The sequence below is a fragment of the Pyrgilauda ruficollis genome, unplaced genomic scaffold, assembly GCF_017590135.1.
Source record: "Pyrgilauda ruficollis isolate IOZ18807 unplaced genomic scaffold, ASM1759013v1 scaffold36, whole genome shotgun sequence".
NCBI classification, from domain to species: Eukaryota; Metazoa; Chordata; class Aves; order Passeriformes; family Passeridae; genus Pyrgilauda; species Pyrgilauda ruficollis.
In genome coordinates this window covers 3514255-3538296 of record NW_024525045.1, presented here as the reverse complement: position 1 = coordinate 3538296, position 24042 = coordinate 3514255, and the positions used below count along the sequence as shown (strand labels likewise).

The following is a 24042-nucleotide window of genomic DNA, read 5'->3' as shown; positions in this document are numbered from 1 at the left end:
TGCCATTATCAGAATGCCTCACAAATCTTCCAAGCGCCCTTCAAACAGCGCTGGATTTGCACTGACAGAAAGAGCAATTGATTCCACACTGGCAAAGGTGGAAAATTCAGGGACACGTTAGACTGCAGTTAATACAGCACAGACAGGGTGCCCTCAGCAACACCCGTGGTCCTCTAGCTCCAGGGACAAAACCATCAATGCTTGCAAGCTAAGCTGCTGTAGATGAGCTCCTTGAAGTGCAGGTCTTTCATCATGGATGCACATTTGATAACTGCCAGCCCCTAAGGTAAATAATGGATTTCCATTTCAATTGATAAGCATCATTTACTGTGCATCAAAAGGACCTCTGTTGGTAGAAGGGATTAGAAAACAAGGAGGTGCCTCAAGAAGGCCTTAAAGCTTTCCCCAGATGAATTTCTTCTCCCAAATCTCCATTTTTTTCTCATTTTCATCTCCATAAACAATATTATTTTATCTACCAGGTTCTGCAAATCCAGATAACTGGCAGCAACTCTTCTTAGGTGGAGGAACCCTGGTCCAGGGTTAAATAATGTTTTGCCAGTTTTGTAATGTCATTAAAAACCAAGGAAAACATTTGTGTTTGCTATGACTTTGATGTGAAACGCATTTAAATGAAGTCATTTAGGCTGAGCTTGGGGCAAAATTAAAAACCCCACATGGGACACAACCACATAGGAAAGCAAATTCACTGAGCTTTGCAGAAATCATTACAGAGATCCAAGCAGAAAACCCATTGTTAACTTACTGTAAGAATGGCTAAATTACAAAGACAACACTGAAACATTATAGTCAAAACACGTAATCTTTAAAGAATTTAGGATTTTTCCTTGAGGCCACTGCAGCCCAGGCCCCCAGTGGGTCTGTGCACGGAATTTCTATTGTCTTCAGCAGGAGACTTTTGTATGGAAGAATCACTAACCAAAAGATTATTTCACACCATTGAAACAGGTTTTAAATGTTTATTTAATATACAGACATATACACAAATGCACATCTTTTCCAAAAATCTTAAAAATCAGGTATTACAACAAATTTTCTCAATCATGAGAATTGGAAAGGGTTCCCTGAATTGCTATCAAAAGATAAAGTAATTTCTAGAAATACAAAATAAGGAAATATATTTTTAAAATTACTTAAATTACTTACTTCTTCCAGAATTCAGCTCATTTCTTAAATACTCCTACTTTTCTTTTTTCTAAATCTTTTGAAAGAAAGATAGCCTACCACCTTTATAACCCAGTGAGCCAGCAAATCATCTGTGGCATATGTGGCAACACCTATCCTGATATTAGAAACCATATCCCTCTTCATCTTGAAATACAACAATAAAAATATAAGTTGCCATAAAATTTACCACACCCTTACTGTTTACTGAAGGACACCTCCTCAATGCAACAGGCCCCCTCCAGCAGTGCTGGCTGAGCACAGTTATTTGTCACCTTAGCAAAAGAGTGACCCAAAGAAGGGACCTGCCTGCCTGCCCCACCACTGCACGACCCCAGGAAGCAGGGCTCATCTCAGCCTGCACTGGGAGTGAAGAGATCTCTGCCATTCAAGTTACAGTAGTTTTAGAGCTGTGGAGGGGTTTTAATACTTTATGAGACTAGGATAATGTTAAAATTAGATACTAATTACTCTCAGTATTTTGTTTAGGAACTGGTCCTTAAATAAGGCAAAATTACAGTCAAGCCAACCAGAGTTTGTTCTGTTGGATAACCCAGTAGCATCATCCCAGTGATCTCGGATGAATTACACCACTGTGATGCATGGCAAAGCTTAAACCACAACCTGGGGAAATAAAACAAGAAGAAAGGAAGGAAAGAAAAGGAGAAAAAATACAAAAAGCAGAGTTCTAAATGTGGTTGCAATTGGTTAGTTATCATGATCCAAAACTGAATGCCAAAGAACATAGAGAACTGACAGCTCATGTTTGTAACCTGCATCTTGCAGCAGCCAGAACATGTTGAAATAGAAATAGTACAAGGTACTCTAAAAAAAGATACTCTGCAGGTTTGCATCACCACAGATTCACACAGGCTGCAAACACTACCTCTTCTGGGTATATGATGGCCACTTTTCCTGCAAAGGAAAAAGCCAGAGCAAGAGAAAATGGAAGAAAACGCTCAAGAATGGGCAGAGATGCTCTGTCTGTGGGCAGCTCTCACCATGGGCACAGTGCAGGAGTAGCATGGAGAAAGTACCACACATGTAACACAGACACAGATGTAAAAATAGTCAAATTCATAGTTTTTCTTAAAATACTCATTATAATAACAAATCTGTTTTATTCTGGGCATTGTTAAAATGTAACACAGTGCAAGATAGAGTAAATTAGAACAGAATCATGAAAAGGATCTAGAAATAGCAGTGTAATTCCATTTCAGATTTTGATTCAGTTACTGTGCTGGAACAACGCCAGGTTTCTACCATCCTGTCAGACTATAATTTGCTACCACATATATGAAATCTTCCTCTGAGTCAGTGCAAAGAAAGTCTACAAAAACCTGAAGAAGTCCAAGAATCTCAGTACAACATGAGAAGTTCAAAGAGGAGTCCAAGAATCCAAAGTAAAAATATTTTGCTTTTTCCAAGTATGCACATGTGGAAAAAGTGCCTCTGAAACAACAGCAGTTTGCAAAACATCAGCACACAGAAGTGCTGAAATTGCCTCTCCACCCGACAGCGAAGTGTTTGCAGCTGCCATACCTTACTCTGATCAGCTGGAAACCTGTGTGCTGCATTCCCTCCTCCTCTCCTGAACCTGGAGAGGAGGGAGAAGACAGTCATGACCCTTCTTTTGGTTTTTCAGAGCACAGTATACAAGTCTTTCCTTAAAAAAAAAAAAAAAAAAAAAAAAAAGCTGCATGTTAAGAAACAAAACCTCTTATTCTTGACAAACAATTGCTTCCACTGAGCAACACAAAGACTCCCTCCTCCTTACTAAGGTAGCTCCATAAAGCAAGCTGCAAGAACTACCAAAAATTTCATGTTTTAAAAAGAAGTTTTAGGACCAAGAGATATGATCTTAAAAATCTCCTGCTTCTGCCTCCGCAGTCTGTTTGGGTGCCAACCTTGGCAAACGCAGTATTCAGCAGGGACAGGCACGGAGACAAACAGCTCAGCCCTCCTGGCTGGTGCAAGCCAGGAAGAAATACCATAAAGCTCTCTCTGAAGCCCACACCAACAGCCACCCTCAGCTATGGACTGGGCAGGCAGCCCCAGCTCTCCAAGCTGTGTCACTGCAAGATGTTCTCACCCCTGGTACCACAGGACTGCAATTCTGCACCAAATGAGTAACCTTTTCAACAAATTTAGAAGGTTGTGATGTTTCTCTTGCTTCTGATATCCATGTTCAGAAGTGGTAAAGGACATTTTTTATACCTCTGCTCTCAATCTGAAAGCAAAATAGACAATCTCCAAAGGAGAGGTGGAAGGAATGTCCTAGCAGCCATTTTAATCAAGCAAGAATTTGTTAGAATACAGGAACCAACCAAAACTCAGGAGGCATGTCAGATGTGAAGGCATATTCTGCTCACCTCCAGCATCTCGAGACCTTACCCAACCCAATACCATAAAAGCCAACTCAGGAAAGAAAATGAAGCAATGTGACAGCATGGGTGCCCTTGCTGTCCAGCCCTTGTTATTCCATTCATGAAAGCCATCTATAATTCAACGCACCCAGATGACAGCAAATCAACAAAAGCACAAGAGAAAAGCAAAGGACATTTTCTCAAATGAGACAGATGTGTGTAATAATAGCAGTAACAAGAAGAGACTGTGTAATATGTGCTCCAGGTTAACAGACTTCTCTGTGAACTCCTTCCTGCCACTATTTATATTCTCTAGGACAGGAATACAAAATTATCCTGAAGGAAACAATCATCGCAAAATGACGATGTGCTGTCAGTCGTCACGTAGCTGCAGAGCCCTTTCCCTCCATGTGGGCACTCAATAGCTACACTCCTGTTCTGCATTGTATCTAAAGCCTTTGCACAACAGGTTATGTAGAAAAGATTGGGTTTTGCTTCTATAAATCCTACATGTTTTACAGTTTCTTCATCATCAGCTTGATTCCTTCCTGTGCTGCTTCAGTGAAGGGGAAGGGAAGAGAGCGAAGAACAAGAAGAAGGGTCTGGATTTGGCTCCAAATCACCCTTTCCAGAGAAAAGAGCCTGAAAACAGTTTGGGTCCTGCTTCAACAAGTGCTGTGGAGCTGATGTTGTAGGACTCCCAGGAAAAAAAGTTCTTTCCAGACCAGCCTGGCAACTTAGCAGCAATAGCCATTCATTAAAATCCCCACAGCTTTCCACTGAGCAGAGATGTGTGTACCTGTAAGATGGCCCTCGGGGGTCTCATGTCAGGAGAGCATGAGTGACTGGGAGCAAAAACGCGCTCTCATCTGGACTACTTATCTAAAACTCCTGTACTTATTCCTGCTGCAACCCACTCAAAAAACACGCAGCACTGACTGCAAAAGTGAATGAATTACACAGTGGTGTCCCTCATTCACAAGCCTTACACATTGAAGTCTACAGCCAACATCCACAAAGGGTCTTCTTCCCCTGCCTGATTCCCACAGACCTCCTGAAACTGCATTACTGAACTCATACACCAGACAAAAAAAGCTAAGCCTACATGTGCATGTACAAAATAAAATCTTATTAAATCATTAGTCACACAGAGCCTTAAGACAGGGCAGAACAACACAACTTATTTGTAGCTGTTTCATAATTGGACCCTGCCTGTGATCCAAAGATGACACTTCAGGTCAGTGCTGGATTGGCCAATCTCTTCCATGCACAGCACAGGGACCACCACGATGCTGAGCAGAAGAACCACCCCACCATGTTCCCTTTGAGGGGCTGAGACAGCACCCCCTAACACCCTTGCCCATGTGACAGTGACTGGGGTAAAAGCTACAAGGACTGTTTTTAAATGTACTAGTTATTAGTGGTCAGTGTATCTTTACTTCTCTCATCTGCATGGAATTATTGCCCCTTTCAAAACTGATACTTGGACAGTTCATTTCAAGATGACTTTACAAGGCCTACTATGTGATATTCATTTCAACAGCTCTCAAATATTGCACAACAGTCATATGATCCAGTGTGTGTGTTTTATGAGACAGACACGACACATGAAAATTAAAAACAGATTCCTTGTCTGGAATACAGAGAGGGACTGGAGGGGAAAAAGGAAAAAAAACAATGAGAGTGTGCGCCCAGAGATCAGGGTGGAGGGAAAAGGGGAGGAAAAAACAGGATGAGACGTCAGAGTCGTGTCATCCTGCCCAGAGTGAAAACAGCTTTCATCAGTATGAAAGACAATTAATTTGCATAAATTTACTGCACAATACAATTGAACTGTGCTGCTGTATTTCAGGACTGGCAGTAAGGATTGCTTCATCTGTAGCCTATATGCTTACAGACATTTATCAATAATTTACAATATTCCCTTCTGCAAGGAAAACTTTGTAATTGCCCTTACATTTCACATGACATTTTCTGCAGGTATTACATTCAAGGAGAGACACAGAGAATCAGGTTTTAAATGCACAGGATTTAAAGTTTATTTTGTAACCCATAATCTAAGCTCTCAGTAAGAACAAGAAGGTATTTCCTATGGTCAAGAGTATCCTTCTACATGTTCTGCTAAACACAGAGGATTCAGAGGTATTTCAAATATCTCAGTGCTCATCTGAGTGCATCCCTCATTCAGACTCACCCTCCAGACTGCACAGCTCAACAATTTACAAGATCACCAGAAGCTGCAGTCATTTTGGTCTGTTTAACTTTGAATATATTTTTATTGCCATGTATGCATCATATACTATACTGGAAACAGCACAAGCAGAGCAGATCACCTCTGCCTCAGGAAGAGTGCATAGCAGATGTAGTCTCTGAGCTTTTGCAGAGGTCACAGCAGGAAAAATCACTTTTACTTTGTCTGGCCTGATGTTATGGGCTGAGACAAAGAGGCTCCCTGTTTTAACCAAGTGTACTTCCTTGGTCAAAGGGTTATAAAATGGGTAATTTTACAAAGTTAGGTAACACAGCAGGTGTTATATTTACAGCTATGTGAGCATGAACAGAAAGACCTGAGGTAATCAAATCTCATGCTTGAAGGATAAGAGGATTCATAAGATGATCACCAGCTGAGATCAGGGTTTATCCCACACCCCTTAGATACCGAGTAATCAGCCAGGTTCAAATGTCTTTTTATGTACTTTTCAATTTCTCCTTCTTCAAGGCATCTGCTGCTGGAGGTCAAATAGAGACCAAGATGATGATCAAGGTCCATTTGTTTTACCCCATGTAAGCAAAGTGCAGACCAGACAAATACCTCAGCACACACAAGTAATGGGGAGACAAGCCTGGACTAGCCAAAAAGCTTGTAGTTCTCCATCCATCTCAAACACACACCACAGGCTTCCACGAAACCCAAAGCACTCCTCCAAGCATGTGAATGATTCACTTTTGCTGCCTCTTTCATTGGTAATATCCCCAGAGTTAGCAACATTCTTGAAGTAAACATATGTTCCATTGTACAGAGATAGACTATTTCTCAAACAAGTTCACCTCTGTGGGATCTTTTGGAACATGCAATTTTAAATTAATACCATCACAACCATATGCATTTTATGACAACCTCTCGAAAAAAATATTTTTAAACATAGATGTTGATTTTATGGGAAACTGAATGCCAAGAAGCAAATAAGCATAAAAATATACAACAAAAGAACAAAAGCATTTCCTTTGAATGAGAAAAGCCATTGGAAAGGAACACCTAAGAGCCATTTTTATAACTTCTGTTGCACAGCCTACTCAGGACAATACACAAACATCAATTGGCTCTGCCTGTATATGCAGTTACCCCAACTGTGATTGCAAGGGAGTTTTTCGCCAGTAAACAACCACTACTGTGCCTGTTGAGCCTCTCTGCACACACAAATATCAAAAAATAAACAAGTAAGTACCACAAGAAGTATCCAACCATAGTGAATTTTTAACTGCCTTTCTCTGCTTTGCAGCTTCTTCTTTTAACAGCTTTAATGACCTATTTATGTTTTTTTCTTTTAGTGTTAAAAAATGCCACAGTCAGCAATTTGCTTGTCAAAGGTATGCTATTTAAACAATAAAAAAGGGGAAAAAAAGCAAACAAAAGTCATAAGATGCAATAGTACCCTTCAGCCAAATCCAACTGCTACCAATATCAAAGGAATTGTCGTCATGAACTTTAAACAGGACTAAAAATCATATCTAAAACTATAAATAAAAACAGCTTTCAGACAATGAGAGAGCAGGGGAACTGACTGTATGAACAGGAAAAAATATAAATAAAATGACTAAATTTAATCTACATTCATTGACAACCAAGATCAGGACTAAACTGATTGCTTCATACTCTCCACTGCTGCTCGTGCAGAATTATCAGAGGAGAAATCAATCTCCATTCAGTCTAAAGTAATTGACAGTGAAATAAAGGCAAGAACGTATTTTCTTCATGGTACTCTGCAAAGAGGAACACAAGGGCCCCAAGATAATATTAATTCTGTGGGCTTAAAAAAATCCTTATAAGGTTTGGAATTTATTTTGGTTTTTTTAAACAAAATAATTTGGAAAATTGTTTGTTTGAGCCAATCTTTTAGAGAACTTGTTAAAGAACTTGCAAGTAACGTTTCCAGCCAATGCTACTGGCATTCCATATTGCTCACATCCCTGCAAAAACACTCTTGATTTGCTTTGAGACAGGATCCCATTTCAGTTGTCTTGAAGGATGCTAAAAATATCACCTAGTAAACTGGACTTGTTCTTGTGTGCATACAACCTTTCACGTTTATATCTGACCCCCCAAAAAAACATGAAACCTGATTCAACTTTGTACTTAAATGTAGGCAAGGGTAAATATAATGCTGCCTTACCAAAAAAATCAAAAAGAGGTGGGAGGGATGGACAGCGTCCACTTTTGTCACTCCTACATGCTACCAGGTAAATCCATTCTGATTCACCAAAACTTTGGTAAAATGAATTAACTTCATTTGTCACCACAAGGAAACCATGAGGATTTACTCATGATATCACTGCCAGCACTGCCAGCATGTTCTGCTATCTATCCAGTAGAGCCAAGAACAATCACTCTCCTAGTTTTTTTTTTGTACAGTCTCTACAAAATAATTCAGAGATGGCCAGGGTCTGTGTCCTCAATCAAAAATCTGAAATCTAAACATTAAGAGGTGGTTGGCACAGAAGATTTGTAGGGACACACTTTTAACACTGAAACCTTCAACCACCCTCACACCCATCTCCTGCCCGAACTACTGATGGGTGTGCAAGGTAACTGGACCCAGGGGAAAGTGAAGGATATAGGCATTATTCACACTTTATAAGAAGATCAGAACAACAGTGGCCAATGCTGTCTTACCTTTCTTTTATGTTTAGAAGGGAGAGAATGAAACACTGGATAAAGTTAATATATATTAACTGTGAGGAATGCATGCTGGTTTGGGAGGTTTCATTTTCTACTAAGGTCTCTGAATTTTACAGTTGGGAATAGCAGCCTGAGCCATAGCTTTTTTATATGCTGAACAAGCATCTTAAATATCTTATATACGTTTTGATTATGTCGAACTGTTCCAGACATGAAAAGACCATGGCTTGCTTTTTGCTATACAGCAAAGGCCACAATCATTTATATAATCTGGACCCTCAGCAAAAGAAATCCAAAACAGATTTCACTTGGTAGAATATGAACAATATGTTTCCTATATTACACAAAATGTAGTTGGCTTTATATGCAACACTCCTCTCATCTTGGAGGAACTTAAAACTGTGCTTTATATTGCAGTGGGGGGATATCAGAGCAATCCTGCATGTTTAATGCAGTTGCTGTGCAGTTATGCTGCTCTAAAATGAATAGGGAATTTGCTTGTGAATATACAGCACTCTATTAAAAATATCTTTTAATATCTGTATAATCAGGCAGCACTTTCACCATCACCTGGCACATGCCCCCTAATACATTTCATGTTATTCAGCTCATCAGCGCTGGAAGAATTAATTGAAAAGATAGCCCTGAGATGTGAACCAACACACCAGCTTAACCAAATGCAGGGCTAAACCACAGGGCATCTTCTAATTCACAATGATGATCCTCATTTATACCTTCTGTCAGCTGGAAATAAAGAAACACTTCATATCTTCAGGCTACAGTCAGGCATGACTACAGGATAATTTGTCTATTTACAGTCTGATTTCCACAGCAGCATGAGATACTAGGGAACCAGACAGCTTTTTTTTCTATTTATTCCCTGCTTCCTTTTTAATAACCTTCCTGTGGTAGGGCAAAAAAAAAAATTAAAACTCCTCATCACCCTGCAATCTCACAGAAAAAGACCCAGCGCTTTAGGGATGACATTTGTGACACCTTCCTCTCAACTCCAGCTTGGAGCCTCACACTTCCTCCCCACCCCACATGTGACAGGGACCAACAACCCACGCACAATAATCATAAAGAAACGTACCGAGCTCTCATCCAAGGCTCCAGTCATGCCACCAAGAACTATTGGGTTAACCACATATTTGCATGTTTTAATTGCACTTTCTTGGCCTTTAAAGACTGCAGTGGAAAACAGGCAGCAGCTTGTTTTAAGTGGATGCAAACTTCAGAGAAAGTAGTGAAGGACATTTGCCCATTTCACACCCTGGGTCAAATTCAGCACGCCTGTATTTTTGCACAGTCATGCTCTTAGAAGAAGAAAAAAAAAAAAAAAAAAAAAAAGCTTTCTTTCTTGAAAAGACAGCAAGGCTTTCTCTCATGTACTGGGAAATGTCATTCTTTGTCTATGAAGTTTTTGAAGTTTTACAAAAACATAAACAATGAACTTGAAGCAGAGAAGTCAATTATTGTACAAATGACTTAATCCTTTGTAGTTGTCCTTCATGTAATAAACAAATTGTATTTCTATTCTATACACTGCTTAAAGGCAGTGCCTTACAAGGGATATTCTAAAACACACCATGTAAACATTGCTGTAACTTGTATGTTGTTTTTTGTTTCCCTTCTGAGAAAAGGTAGTGCTGCTTTGCAAAGACAGATAAGATGGGACAGAACTGATTCACTCTGCAGCTATGGATTAGTCACTTAAACCTCCCCAATTTCCAGTCTGCCCATGTGTATAATGGGGCAGCTCTGGCCAGGATTGTTAGGAGGATTAACTAAGTGGCACTGAAAGACTTTGAAATCTGCTCAGTAAAAATTATTTCTATAAAAGTGCATGTGCATAAAGTGCTAATTGATGCCAGCTGGCCTTTCATCCTGGGCAGCAAAAACAGCTTCTTACCACACACATTTCCTTTAGTGGGCACCAGCGGCATATTTTTTTTTATTTCTAAATTCCTGGGGTTTGCCTTAAAACATGCAAACCATTTGATTTTCAGGAATTCTCCATTAGGAGATTGATACAGCAATGCATTTCAAAAATTACCTTGATTAACCTTGCACAGACACTAAGTGTAAACATTTTAACACCTTTCAAGCTGAGAAATGAGCCCTATTTGCAGCGCTCAATTCTAGATTCAGCAGTTTGCATCTTAGAGTCTGCAGTGCCCTGTTCATTTCCTAGAAAAAACCTGACAATCAATTTACCATGGTCCCTGAAATGAAGCAGAAATCCACTGTTCCTGAACTGGCCTTATCTGACAAGGCAGCATCAAATGAAGATACATAAGTAATTATTTTTAATTTCATTTCCCCTCTGTGTTGCAAACAACTGTTTTTTCTGGAGCCCCTCCCTCAGCTGCAGAAACTTGGAAATGCTCCACCTGCTTATGTTTGCTGATAGACGCCAGAGGAATTTTCACTTCATCTGTTTCACAGATGCTCAGACTCTTTCCTCAAGACACATCATACAAAAATGTCTCCAAAATAATTAGCAGGATTTTAGTCAGCATGACCGTGTGGCTGCACGTAAAGGAACGCTCAGACAGCTCTTAAGAAATCGAAGCTCTGGAATGAGTGTCTGGGACCTTAACAGCACTTATTTAAATCTTCCTGCTTGACACATTTATAGTTTTTCATGTAGTCGAAAGGGCAAAGGGGTTGGTATGCAGAAAGCTGCTACAATGTGAGAAACATCATGTACTTCTATAACCTCTTGTACTTATGCTGACATGAAAGTAATAGCCAGCAGAGCACAAACATGCAATCTAATTCAAAGAGGGGGGAAAATTATGAAAAGATCTCTCTAAACATTGTCTCTGTCTCACTTCAAAATAAAATTACTACCTACCTGAACAAAAATAACCTATGAAATACGTTGCAGTAATATCATATTTAATTGAAAGATGGCCCCGCATTTGGCCATTTGCCTGGCAGTGCAATCATCAAGCAGGGCTCTTGACCATCCCAAGCCTGCTCCTCCCTCCCTGCTCTTCACCATGCCCCATCAGGCAGCTGAGCCAAGGGCAGCACATGAGGACTCACTGCAAAATGAGGGCATGCTAACAAATCCAAAGAGACAGCAAGAGTGCTTCGTGATAGCTCACAAGGCTCACGCTACCAAGCCCAGGGGATAAATCACCTGAACATCTCTGGCTGCACACCAGCCTCCCTGAGAGTCCTCTAGTGCCACAGTGAAGAACGCAAATTGCAACCCTTTTGTCCAAAACGATAGGAATTTAATTCCCACTGCATAAACTCTTGTTGAGAATATTTCAAAGGGTCACAAGCCACCAATATCTGATTTCAGGCCTATTGTCACATGCAAGTGTCCTTTAAAAGATCAGGAAGGGGGATCTAAGGAATGGGATGGCTGGGATGGCCAACCCTCCACCCAAAGCCACACCAGAGAGCTTTTGCTTTCTTCTGTTTCTCTTTGGATGAAGGAAGGGCTTATTCCTGTTGGCTTCGGTTATCAACACGACAAAGGATCAAAAAGCTGCAGGTGTTCACACCACAGCCCGCAGGCACAGGTGGGCTGCCCATTTCAGGGATGGTGAGGAACCTGGGAGGACACACAGGAACCCTGGGACTCCTCCCATAGTGGCCCTGGCCCCTGGCTGGGAGCACTGCCAGGCTCAGAACCCTGAGGCAGACAGCAGTGGCCAGGAAGGGCCCTCGAGGCCCAGGACAAAGCCGACACATCCTCACTCTCCTCTGTACCCAGATGGCAGCAGGGGCCACCTGGCCCTAAAGGATGGAGTCATCTGAAGGTAGAGGACACACAAAAACCATCCCTACTCTGCTGAAAATGGCCAGCAACCACCAAGGAACAGCAGATACCCTCACTACAGCCCTGAACCAGAGCCCAGGGAATGCTCTGGGAGGTGACAGCCACGCTGGGCCTGGGGCAGCCCTGTGACCAACAGGTGTAGTCAGCATCCCAGAGAGGTACACGGATATCCCAGATCTGTGGCCTGATCAATTCAAATTTACTTATTCATTTATTTACCTATTTAACCCAGGCTCACTTGCTTATGACGGCGCCGCACACAGAACCTGAAAAGTTGACACAACTGCAGCTGCTAAGCAGGACCAGGACACAGAAAACCACCATGTATCTTCCTGTCCATCTTTTATTTAGAGACCCACAAACAAAATTTTTTAAAAGACCACATTTTCACCTTAGGTAAGCATGCCCAGCAGCATTCAGTGGAGCACCACAGCAGCATGAGGCAGCAGCAGCCATGCCCAGGGAGTTGGGTTTGGGCAGGCCAGCGAGTTCCTTGGGGGCTGCAGCCATTCAACAAAGCTCCATGAGAGGCATCACCCCGCCAAATAATGCTCAGTGGCTGCTGGGGTGCCACTCAGGGCCCTGGAGACCACTGGTGGCAGGGCTGGGAGCTGGGATGCACGGGCGTGCACAGGCACCACAGCATGGGGCTGCCTCCAGAGATGTGCCTCCTGCTCCGGCCAGCACCCCGTGCTAGACCCCTTCAGGGCACTGCTGCAGCAACAGCCAAGCTAGTCCCTTGCTTTGGGGACCTGAAGACACATGCTGTCTGCATAAAACTGATAACAGTGAATAAAACCCTATATACAGATAAGGAAAGTCGTGCAGAACAAAACCCTTGCAGCAGTCCATCAGTGTTGCTGGTAATCAGTCATTCAGTTTATCCTCACTATAAGGAAGTGCTGTAAACAGTTCCAAACTTAACTTCCACATACAATATATTTCTTAGATGTATATCGTTTCTCCCATTTGGGAATGCAGAGTGACACAATCTATTTGGCCTTGTATGAAGGCCTGCAAATATAACTCAAGGCAAAGCTCTGGGGTGAAAACACACCCTTCTTTAAATTACTATTACACTTTCATAAAAATAATTTCAAGAATTCCTTAATATTTTTAACATTTCTGCCTAATAACAAATGACAAACAGCACTGGTTCCCATAGGCTGTATTCAATTACTTTGATTTTATTAACAGACTGCTTTCAATCAATAGGAACTCCAAGCCACATGTCAAACTAGAACACCAGATTCTTAAATGATCTAACTTAGCATGGCAGTTCAGTCAAAGGAAGTATGCCAATTTATACCATAGCAAAGCCAACCCAAAAACTGCATCCCATTAATGATAATTCCCATGGGGATTCTGGCCACTGTGGTTACAAACAGCTGACAAAGCTGAAGTGTATTATTGCACTATTTGTAAGAATGAGTCAGACATCAGCACAGGGGAATTACTCCCAGCCTACAGATAATTCAGTCAAAAAAGCACTTTCATAAAGAACTAAAACCAGATTGATTTTCTGTTCATCCTGCTCCAGAGAACACTCAGAATCCACTTCAATGATAGTCTCAAAATAATCATAACACATGTGTATTATTTTGTTTTCTATTTTCCTTATCTCTCCCAGTTTACTACTCTGTAAAGACTGTACCAGTCTTTAGGAAGATCTTTCTCTAATCTTGGAGATATTAATTTAAATATCTTTCTGACTTGAAGCTTGCTTTCCACCCTTTTCAAAAACAAACTGCGGGATAGGGGACCCACAACAAATACTGAAATAAAACAAGTCCCCAAGGATGAAAAGAATTCCATCAAATAACTACTCATTGACAAATCTTTCTCAGCAAACAGTTCAATGAATCTTCACTGAACTTTAGAAAGTACACGTATAAAGACTCTTCAAACTTGTTTATCCTCCAAAATTTGCTCATTTAAGTTAGTTTCCTTCTACTTTAAATGTTTGTGTATGGATATCTATTAAATATAAGGTTATCTACATCTCAAGTTTGGTATTATAAAATGCAGGTCACTGCCATGCCATTTAAACCTTGAGAGCACTTTAATCAAAATATCATGTCACCATGCCCTAGACGATTAATTCAATACAGAGTGCTATGCTCTAGCATTCAGAAAGCAACCCTGATATCTACCAGGCAAAAAACCATCAGCTTCCAAATGGGATGGACCACAACCTCAGTGGGTATTCTGTTTCATCAAAGTTAACAGGGTACTGCAAATTCAACATTAGTTTTTCATTCACTGATAAAACATGATAAACTTCATTCCAAATCTACATTGCTGTGAAATTCAGTATTTTGCTTCTGTGGCAATATGTATCATTTAATAGGATCTTGCTGTGAAATGACTGTAGGTGAATATCAGAGATTCCTGTGTTAGCAATACAAGGGAAGTTCTTAACTTAGAAGTACTTACTCATTTTCCAAACCAGACAGTAAATTTTAGACTTGATCTGTCTCCTTTCTTAGAGAAAAAAAAATAAACAAACAAAACACCCTCATACTTCTGTTGCACCTGTTATGCCTATACAACCTAGAGTCCCAGAGAAGAAAGCTTACTGAATTACCACCAGCCTCGAGTCAAATATTCACAGTAGTTTACAATAAAGGTAATTGATCAGCAATAGATAGTATGCATCAGGCCTTAAACTTGCCCAGAAGCATTGTGGTGGTGATTGTTATGAACTTTTAATTAACTATGCAAAGAAAATAATATTTTAATGAAATAAATAAATGAAGTTATTAGTCTCAGACACTGACATCCAGATCCTGGAATGGAAAAATTTATTTCTCTTCTGAGCTAACATATTTATACATCACACTGCAATAGCACAAGGAGAACAGGATTACTTCTGGAACTAACAGAAACAGAGGAGGCACAAAGGACCCTCCTTTCTCTTATGACATAAAGCATTTTGGATTGCAACACTAATCTACACTCCAGCAGCCCGTGCACTACAGACACGGCCACTGGTACCCCATCTGCAGGAGAATGAATCTGTAATCCAATTTCAGCTGCTTGCTTGCCCGTGTCGTTTGCTCCAGTGGGAAGCTTTCAGCACACAAGACTGGCCCCAAAATAAGCACTGCTGAGTTTGGGCATAGTACAGCTGTAACCAGAGATTACAAATTCCCAAGAAGGCTCATGTTGGCTCAAAGTAGCCTGAGCAGTGGGTACCCAGTGCCAAATGCAAATTTTGCAGTATTCTAATGGAAATCAAAGTAACAATATCCATGGCTTCAGGGGAAGAGCCACACAGAATACCTTCACAGAAAAAGCACACATGCCTTTGTTGTGAAAAGGCACATCTGAAAAGATCTGCCAACACCTCTCCCGGCACATTTCATGCTGGTGAGTGGGGAGGGGCCCATTGCAACAATACCAGGGAGCAACAACCGCAGAACCAGAAGGTTTTTTGATTCTGTTGAAGAATAACTTCATGGCTATGAAGGAAGGGTGCTTCCTCCTCCTCTGAGAGCCAGCTCACAGCAGGGTCCCTAATGCCCTGAGGGCCATGGAGAAGCAGCAGCTGCCTGTGTTCTCCAGCAACACAACCACAGCTCCATCCTTACGCTGCAACAGCCCCACAAGGACGGAAACATTTCTCAAGGACACACTAGAACAAAACAATTGACAGTGACTGCAGCATCTGCTCAGCCTAGCCAACATAATAAATTTCAATCTCATTTTAATTTTTATATGTATAAAGCTATTAGGTCTTAGAAACTTGAACTTTAATTACTATGGAAGCAATTAGCTCCTATGACCAGAAGTCTTTGCCTGAACAATTGCAATGAGCACAGTATTTTCTGCAGCATAAAAAATAAATACCCTGACACATCTGTAGCTATCCAGGACCTTGCAACTGCCACTGTGCTTCACGCTGGTGTCCTGGCTTTGTGCCAGGTTGCAAAAGTTGGAAATTACTGGCATAAGCTGTGTGACATTGTATATATGGATAATTGAAGATTATCTCCTAAGGTATTCCCTAAGTTTAGAATTTCAAAACTTAAATATTTCCTGCTGTACAGAGATTAAATTGGTTTTAAAATTTAAATATTCTTTCAGAGGAAACTATTTTGGTACGTTATCTCCTACAAAGACAGCTATAATTTAACAACAGTTCCAAGTACCCTGCAAAGTGGTATTTCTGAAACTGACAAAAGAATTCACATTTGTGTTTCAAGATACAGAAGTATTCTGTGAAGCTTTGTGCATCAAAGGAATTCCATTAGCATATATTGCTTTTTAGTACCTTCATTCAATGCATTACTACTTAATAGAAGTATGCATTTTAATTCTCATCATCTTTTTCAGTTTTCCCCTTGTGTATTTTATCCACAGTAGTGTGCCCACACAGCTTTCCCCGAGCTCTGGTGAGCTGATCTGACCTCTGCAAACAGGGCTGCTGGCAGAGAACGGCAGCCGAACAGCAGGGGACAACAAAGCTGCCTTAGAAGGGGTTTGGGGATCTTTCTGGTTCAGAAATACTACAGAGGTACAAATCACCCTCAGTGAGGATGTGACTGAGCATTCAGCTGCACACAGTGTCTGACTTCCTCAGCACCTCCCAAGCTTCCCTGTGCTTTTACAAGCAAAGGTGGGAATTCGGAATGGACAGGGCTTGTTCTTAACCAAGTCAGAGAGCATTTTTAATTCCTGTATGTTGGCATTTTACACCGTGCTCTTTGAATGCCAATCACTATTCTCTTCCATAACTGAAAGAAATATAAACTGTTTATAGTGCCTTGTTTTATACTAAAAGGCTTCATTTAGATGACTTCTGCTGATAAATACCACTTGCTAACAAAATCAAGGGTAGATGACTTCCCATTCAAGCTTTTGTTGAATCAAAGGCAACTAATAATGTCAAAGCTCTGAAGCCAAAGGAAGTGCTAGATTTCAACCAAAGGGATTTCTGTTTAAGTTAAAAACATTTTCCCAGGCTCATGCATGGTCACCCACTTTCTTCACTGGGACCCAATGCATCCACTACAAGGACAGAACTGCAGCAGTAAGAAGAAATGAAATGTACACAATTGCTGTGCAAATGATGAAATACATGCACCAAGTGGAGGAGGAAAGCACAACATGCCAATGGATGCTGTGACTATTTATACCCTTGCATTTTCAAGGGGATTTTATTGTTTAGGGGTTATTTTCTACTGACAAAGAAAATGGGCTTGGACACACATATATCCGATCAGTCTGGCTTACCCAGTGCAACCTTTCTGCTCTTATTTACTCATGCAAGACAAAGCAGTGCTCGGAACAGGTCTGTCCACAGACAAAGCCTGGGACCCTGAGCCTTGCTCTGTGGAACTGAGGAGACCTCTTCAACACAAACTGGCAGCACTGGGGCAGGGGGACCTCTTTTCCCAGGTGCCTGGTCTGTCTGCAGGGTTCACAGCAATTGGAAGCCTTCCCATGCAGCCCAACAAGCAGGGACCGCAGTCTCCTCTAGTCCTCCTGGGAGTGTGCACACACACACAGAGCTATTTTCACAATATTTCACACATCTCTGTGAAACTCAACTCACGCCTGATCTTCCTGACAACATGCTCAGCCTTGAGCTCCCTCCCTCTGGAAGCAAACCCAAGGGAAACCACAGGAAGAAGACCCTGAACCCAGGGTATTTCCAGCCCTTTGCTGGCCACAAACTTGCAGGGCAGCTCCCAGAAATCCTCCCTGTCACCAGTGCTCTCCTCCCAAGTGGTGATCTTATTCTTTTCATGGCTTCAAAAATGTTTATTCGAGATACACTTTCTCAGTGAAAATCCAAAAGGAAACTGAAATAGGCAAAACTGATTTCCGTTAATTAATATACATATATTCAGAGCAAGGTTGCTCCACCATACGCAGAAAACAGACATATACTTCTCCTATGAAGGTAATTAAAGCAGAAATATGAAGCTGACTGCAATATATGATAATTTTTAGATGGGATGTAAGAACTTCCTCAATAAAAAGATGCCCTTTACTTGAACCACGGCTTCAAAAATGTCGCCAGTGCAAATGCTACGGAAAAAACAAATACCACCAACATATCTGACAGGGCATAAGACATAACTTCCACCTCTCCCAGTATACATTATTCTTACAATGCCACTTTAGCAGTAAGCAAATAAAGTTATGCTAAAATACATCCAACACAGCAAAACTGAACAGTGAAGAAGATACTATTTAAAACAGGCTCAGTTGAAGATTAATTCAATTGCTTTACCCAATTTATATTCTCCACCTAAGACTCCTGGACATCAGGAAATGAAGCATTATGATGCTTTAACAACCTTCTGCACTTGCATCTACCCTTCATGTTTCTATTAGATCCTCTGCACTCATTTAAAGTATAAATTCTCACTGACATAAATGGGTTTTCCATGCATGTAATTAAAAAAATCATATGCAAGAAAGACTCTTTCCTAAGCTGAGAGCAGCCAGTGTCAAACACCCTGCAATGATTGCTGCCTGAGGGCTGCTGCCTCCTGCACAGCTCATTCCACCTTGCTCACAGCAGATCCCACAGCACAACTCAGCAGCCCCATAGGTACCAGGTAGGACCTTGCCATATAGGCATGTTTTGAAACAGAAATGAGCACATGCAACTCTCCATTTTCAATGTTAGAACAAGATTCAGCCAATAAAGTCATGTTTCAAAGTTTCAGCAAGCAGTTTACTCTTCCACAAATTCAGGATTCATTTTTTGCTTTTTTTTTTCTTTTATTTCTATAACATTAAACAAAAACAAAACAAAACAAAACAAAAAAAAAAAAAAAAAAAAAAAAAGGTAAAGAATATACTATACATCTTTATATAGCATACTTGTTGGGTTATGAGTTTATTTGATGCACTTCACTTTTGGAAAACACATCACTACAGACTCTGAATCTCTCACCAACGAGCACTATATATCTAAACATAATGAAGCTACTAAGTTTTGCCCTATGCAAGAAAATGGTAATGAAGACGAGGCAGCTAATGGGACTTATGTTTACAGCTGCACTCAAAACAATCATCCTTGACCATTCTATAGACGAAAAGAGAGCACTTTTATTAAGTTTTATGAGTATAAAGTGAGGTGGTTTTAAGAAAATGCACAGCTTCCAGTTTGCTATGGTTTCAGTAGCCAAAAGAGCAATAAACGTTCAACAGGAGTAGCCTTTTTAAATTATTTGTGGAAATTTAAGTAAAACACAAGGTTTTTAACTACCCATTTATGTCATCTGGATTTTACCATCCCAGAGAGACTATGGATGCATTTTCAGCCAATTTGAGTCAACAGGACATAAAACCAGTGAAGGGTCCCTTGGTCTCTAGGTACTGACATGAGGGACAGTGTTCTTGCTGTGTTTTATCCGATTCAGTATGAAGACACAAAACCAACCCATAACAGTAACACAATTACAGGGCAGCAGAGGGAAGCCATTTGCCCATGCTTCAGTGACCCAGAGCTAAAACTTAGGCACTGGGGACCAATGAAGGGGAAGAGGAATGAGGCTGAAATTGCCACCACCAAAACCAGTCTGTATGGGCTATTTGAAACTGGGAGGATGGCTCATCAATTTAAACATTTTCTGGATGCTGAAGGGCCTCCAGACCCAGCAGATGCTGTACCCCTGAATGCTCAAGTGGTAACAGATTTGGCCACTGCAAGATGAGCTGATTAGGATGGGACACCAGTGGAAGAGCTTGCATAGGTCAGAAATGCTGGAGAAAACAGCTTGGGAAAGTCTGGTCTACAGGGATAAAAGTAACAACGTTGTAAGTTTTAAAAATGCAAAGACCAATAAAAGCAACAACACAGCATTACTATATTTGCTACAGAGGCATGTAGGGTAGAGTAGAAATGGGGTATTTTGCAAGTATGTGGTAAGAGACAGTCCTGCTGCAAGGCCTTTGCAATCAAAATTAACAAGGCAGAAAACCAAAAATAGGCAGTAATATCTGAGAAGACATTATTCCTAAATGACTGCCTTACACAAGGAATTAGAATCAGACCAAGGAGGGCAATTTTAAGACAATGTTTCAGGGTTTTTTAATATGTATCCTAATGAGAAACATTGTAATTCTAAAGATAAAAATTAAATCATAATCAATCTTACTCCCTATTCATCCTGTAAGCTTATTATGAGCTTTCCCCTATGTCCTAGGGTGACTTTATGATGCTGAATTGTATTCCCATTCATCTGTTTAGCCCTTGCAGGCCAAACTTCCAGTTTCTGCTGCACTGCTGCACATCCTGCTGCTCAAAGCACATGAGGCAATTTCATGTGCATGGAGTTTCATTACTAGGGCCCAAAGGTGATGGAATTGTCTCTAATGGTGAAAGCTGCTTTTGAGAGAAAAAGAAGAAAAATGGGAGAAAGACAGAGAGACAAAGGGAAAATGGAAACTGTTGGCAGCAGCCAGCAAAGCCAGGAGAAAAGGAGGAACAAGGGCAACAGGCTGTGGCTTTGCTGAAGGGACCAGAGCTGCTGCTGCAGGGCAGGCACAGGTCAGGGCATCTCAGGCACTGCCCAGGTGTCCCAGAAAACACCCCAAACCCTGTTCATAGGTTGACAAACATGTAGCAGCATCAGAGTTACACCAGTCAAGCTTGGCGTCCAACTGCTGACACTACACTGGTGCCACAGAAGCCCAGTGGTGGCTCTGGCCCCACTCATCACCAGCCTGCAGCCAGCTTAGTCCAAGAGACACTTCCCTTTTTGCTTTGGGAGTGAATCTATTAAGCTATTCTGAAAGACCAAACTCTATTTATTTATGTTTCTTCTCGTCTACTTTTAAATCTCCATCAGTATGCACAAGACTTGTTTTTAAAACACTATTACCCCACAAATGCCATTTATACAAATTGTTAAACAAGACTTTCATCCATCTTAAATTAAGATACACCATCACAGAGGTTTCCACATCATACCTTCCACAAAGCCTGAATTAATAAGCTCACAAAATCAATCCAATAAGACAGGCAAGCAATGAGTATCGTTCCTGTAAGTACCATATCACTAAAATATATTTTCCTATTTCATTAAAGCACACTCTTAAGAATACAACTATTTGCACTGTTTATGCTCCTCTCATCCTCTGAGGCTGCTGAGAAAAGCTTGTCCACTGGTGGGAACTGGAGGAATAAGATTGCCTGACCCAGTGCTGATTATTCAGCACTGACTTCACTTCCAATAAAAAGGGAAAAAAAATAAACCTATTAAACCACTTTAAAAATTGCAGAGAGCATTTTTAACCTCTGCCCTTTTGCATTACTGCACCAGTGCCTGGAAAAGCTACAGCAGGAGAGAGAAAGTCATTTAGGCAGCTCCCTTCGTGCCACCACCATGGCTCAAAGGGACAGAAATCAAGAAACATTAGAATCAATATAAGCCAATTAGGACATTAAGGAAGAACAAACCATGCAGAACTTAAACAAAATCTGTTACAAGGCATGGAAAAAGCAGACATTTAAGAGTAGAAAGTAACTTATTTTCTGCAGATACTCCAGATTTTGCATTTCCATCTGCTGGTACTTAGTGCTGGGATAAGCAACAAGCAGGCTTCCAGCTGAAACAGGAGTGCCCACTTGACATGAAATACCTACAAGGACTACCACAGTCTAATCCTAAAGATCTGAAGAGAATTGATGTTTTTTTCTATACACACATCTAAATCACACTCATACCCGAATGGAAAACATGCTCTACTAAAATAAAATCAAATCAGAACCTGGGACTGAAAGTGTGGTCCAGTTACCAACAAAAGATTTATTCTCACTCTTTTTTTGTCATTCTCCAGGACAAGGTGGTTTACCTTAAGCTGGGGTTTGCCATTTACAGGCATACAATAAGCCAGTTAGGTGTTCTCATTCTTTGGAGCAGCTGCCGACCTTAGCCCTTGGTGATCCAGCATTCAGAAATGCCCCACCCATGGCAGGGAAGAGGCAGGATGCACACAGGATGTCCCCAGCTGTGTGTCCCAGAGAAATGGCAGCTCCCTGGGCACTGCATCCCAGCGCCCTGCCCTGGCATCCTCAGCTGAAAGAGGATGAGAAGCTGCAGCTCCTCGGGCCAGAGACCTGCCTGCAGTGACTGTACACCACAGCTCAAATAATGCAAATGATACCCCAGGAAAAAGCACAGAGGCTGAGTACTTTATTGTACCCAAAAATCCTGCTCTGGTTTGGGCTGTCTGCTGCATGGGGCTGCACCACTCTGATCCCAGGGCTGTCACTCCCCACTTGCAAACAGGCCTGGTGGGCAAAGGAGGGAAAGAAGGTGCCCTTTGGGAGCTACAGCCTCCAAGTCAACTCACCTGACTGAGCAACCAGCACCACAAACTCCCAAATGTGTGCACCTAAAGCTCTGTGCTGCAAATCAGTGCTAACACTATCCCTTTCTCCGGCTTGGGGGAACCATGTCCACAAGTCTAGAAGGATGGGAAGGACAGCAAGCACATCAGAGCCAAGCAGGCAGGTGCAGACATGCAGTTACAGAAGGAATGAGTCTCCAGCCTTCTGTTACAAGTAAAAAAAATATATTTGAGAAACCACAATGGCAACAAAGCTGCATCAGATGTGCAACTGGACAAGAAAGAAAAGCTCTCTGAATCTGTTCAATTGTTTAACTTTCCAGATTTGGTAAGGGTTCCCCTAGATTACTTCAAACTAGACATTTTCCTGCTATTCTTAAAACCACCCCACTGAATTACTAAATGAGATTAGATCTCAGCAAAAAAAGGGGTTTTTTTCTTCAAGATTCAGCAGCTAACTGCAAATGAAAGCAAAAAGAAAAGCCTGTCTTGTGATGAAAGGACAAGTAAAAGAGCAATCACATCAGAAAACCAATGCCCAGACTCCAAACAGCAAAGCAATTGCATGTGTCAAGTTCCCACAACAAGATGGTGCCAGCTGAGGCTTATGTTAAAACCATGCAATACAATTAGATGTCTGGAGCCTCTGTCAGACAAATGATGCTATCTCATTAATGGGATTACATAGAAAAATTGGAGGGATTTCAGTCAAGAGGAATAAAATGATTAAGGATCAAAAAAGCGTGACTCATGAAAGCAAGTAGAAACTGGATGTGGTGCTCTTGCCTAAAAAGCCCAAGAGTCAGAACCAGACAGGCCTGGTGGTACCAGCAACACCACAGCATCTCCTGCCTCACACCCAGAATAACAGGAATTGATCAGACCTGCCAGTGCAAAAAATCAAATTATAAAATTCTAGCTTTTTTATGGCAACGCTACTGTTGTATCAGTCAGCAAAAAACTAATAATCGGAGGGGAAAGAGGACAGGGAAGTTAATTACCTATTAACAGCTAGCAGGGAGACCACATTTAGCCAGGAAAAAAGAGGGGAGAAAAAAGGGTTGTGACTGGGTAAAATTGAAGCCTTTCAGTTATTAATAGGAGAGAATTTCTTAGCCACAGGAACAGCATACACATGGCAGGTACTGAAAATCACAACAGCTGAATCACCTGAAGAGAGCCTGGCCACTACCCCAAAACCACCATCATTGAACTCCAGCACTGACAGGAGGCAAACTAGCTATAGGGGAAGGGGAGAAGGAGAAACAATGCAAGAAGGAAAACAGGAGTGTTGTGGTAGATGTTCCCTAGTCAGCACTACTATGCTATTCTGCAGGAAAAATAAATGAATAAATAAAAGAGATCTAAATATAGAATGAGATTCTCTTCACTAAGGGGTTCAACATCTCTCTGCAATTTTTTTCCAATTGAAGGACTTTAAGTTGAATAAAAAGCTTCATTTAAATTCTATA

General features: G+C 41.2%; 1 protein-coding gene across 8 annotated transcripts in view; it reads right to left on the bottom strand.

Moving 5' to 3' along the window:
* Positions 1-24042, bottom strand: part of PID1 (phosphotyrosine interaction domain containing 1) — an 83586-nt gene that overhangs the window by 24865 nt on the left and 34679 nt on the right. The gene's annotated exons all lie outside the window — the stretch shown is intronic.